We start from the raw sequence: 2,587 nt of genomic DNA, 5'->3' as shown, positions 1-2,587 counted from the left end.
TTTCTTTCTTTCTTTCTTTCTTTCTTTCTTTCTTTCTTTCTTTCTTTTCTTGACAGAGAGAGAGACACAGTGAGAGAGGGAACACAAGCAGGGGGAGTGGGAGAGGGAGAAGCAGGCTTCCCGCGGAGCAGGGAGCCCAGTGCGGGGCTAGATCCTAGGACCCTGGGACCATGACCTGAGCTGAAGGCAGATGCTTAATGACTGAGCCACCCAGGCGCCCCTTATCAAAACATTCTAAGCAGCAGAGGGGCTTATCAGAATCATGGCATGTTTTATCAGATGCATATTTTAAAGAGCTAAGTGGGCAGTATTGTTGAAGGAAACTTGGTAGCAGTCTGGAATAGCTAAGTTCGACTCGAGAGGAAATGCTGGGAATGAAAGGCAGGGTAAATAATTTTAAGTGGCAGGGTCAGAATCATTAAAATGTGATGAGTCGAACTGAGATTAAGTGGAGAAAGCCCAGTGCAATCCTCTCCTAATTTTTCTGTTGAGCTGCCGGGTTGTCACTCAGTGCAACAGGAATCACAGGCCCGCTAGGATTTCCAAGTAAAGATTCTGAGTTCTCTTGGATGCATTAAATTAAAGATACCTCAAGTGTTCCCATGTAGAAACATGGTAGTCAATCAGATGTACTCAACAGATAGCCCTGGGTTGTGTATAGCGAGTTGAGATTTAGTTGAAATTTATCATAGTGATATGTGGCTTCATTCCTGGGTGAGCACCAGTTCACCCAAGCATTGTATATAGAATGAGAAAAACAGAAGGCTTAAGCCAGAGCACTATAGATAACTAACATTTAATGGTTGAAACAAGGAACACGACCCCACAACAAAGACAGAAAAGCAGTAGAATTGAAACCAAGAAAAAGCAGTTTGCAAAACTGTGAGATGAATGAGTCCTAGAAACTGGTTCATCTGTATAGTTTCTAATTCTGGAGGAAATAAGAGTTTTGTTCAGGGTCATGCTCTGTTCCTGTGACATATGTCAAATGGAAAGACGGAAATTCAGTTCTAGAAATGTCAGGTTTAAGTGTACATTTAAAAAAAAGTTTTTATTTTGAAATAATTTTGGGTTTATGTAAGAGTTGAAAAATAATGCAGTTCCTGTAAACACTTCAGTGAGTTTTTCTTAATGTCAATACCTTATACAACCAAAGTATACTTATTAAGACTAAGCAATGAACACTGGTACAGTACAATTGCAATTCTAGAGCCTCTATTCACATTTCAGCTTTTCCACTAAAGTCCTTTCCAGTAGCGTCTCTTTTATGTTCTAGGATGCAGTCAGCATAAAACATGGTTTTCCTTTGCCATTTTTCCTTAATTCCCTCTGGTTTGTCAGTTACTTGTTTTTCTTTTTTCTTTTTATTATTCTGATACTTCTGAAGAATACTGATCAGATATTTTGTAGAATATTTCTCCATTTTGATTTGTCTGACATTTACCATCATAGACTGAGGCTATGGATTTTGGGGAAGAACACCACAGAAGTTAAGTGCTCTTATTAGATCATATCAGACGCAGTAGCAATGTGTCTTTTCCTTAGCGATGCTAACCTTGCCTCTTGATTAAAGTGGTATCTTCCAGCTTCTTCCACTGTAAAGTTGCTATTATTCATTTCTCATGCTCTAGTCTCTGGAAGCAGTTCACTAAGGAAGAAAATGTTATTCAGTAAACTCATTTTGGAATTACGGTATTTGAGGACAGGAACCAGGAGTCTTTCTAAATGTGAAGATGTAGGCAAACCTCTGGGGAAAAAAGAAAGAAAGAAAGAATAAAGATAAATTTGGAATTAACATTGAAGTCTGATTGTGGAAATAAAAATCTTGAATAATAAGGAAATCTTGAATAGCACAATTTCCTTCGGACACATAAAGAATTGCTCTAGGTGAGAAAGGAGATTAGCCCCTCATGAGACACTTTAAGATGCAACTCAGGGCATCAAATAAATGAATGTCACCCAAGCCTCTGGATGACAAGTTCCTCAACAAGGAAATGAAGAATGAGGCCATGTTGTGTAATAGATATATTAATTCTTTTTTTTTTTTTTAAAGATTTTATTTATTTGACAGAGAGAGAGAGAGCACAAGTAGGCAGAACAGCAGGGAGAGGGAGAGGAAGAAGCAAGCTCTCCACTGAGCAGGGAGCCCGATGTGGGGCTCGATCCCAGGACCCTGGGATCATGACCTGAGCCGAAGGCAGCCGCTTAACCGACTGAGCCACTCAGGCGCCCCTAGATATATTAATTCTGGTAGTGCTCAACTCCTGTGGCTTTTTTTACTTCTATTTTCACCATTTGGTTAACAGAAAGAAATCTTTCAGTGTTCTTCCTTTAGAATAAGGATTGCAAAGAGGAAAAAAAATAATCATTTTTGAGCTTTTAGGTAGTTTTATTTTTATTTTTATTTTTTTTTAAGATTTTATTTATTTATTTGACAGAGAGAGACAGTGAGAGAGGGAACACAAGCAGGGGGAGTGGAAGAGGGAGAAGCAGACTTCCTGCGGGGCAGGGAACCCGATGCGGGGCTTGATCCCAGGACCCTGGGACCACGACCTGAGCCGAAGGCAGACGCTTAACGACTGAGCCA

The sequence above is a fragment of the Mirounga leonina genome, unplaced genomic scaffold, assembly GCF_011800145.1.
Source record: "Mirounga leonina isolate KUSES-001 unplaced genomic scaffold, KU_Mleo_1.0 Mir_199, whole genome shotgun sequence".
NCBI classification, from domain to species: Eukaryota; Metazoa; Chordata; class Mammalia; order Carnivora; family Phocidae; genus Mirounga; species Mirounga leonina.
This window is presented reverse-complemented; position numbering follows the sequence as displayed.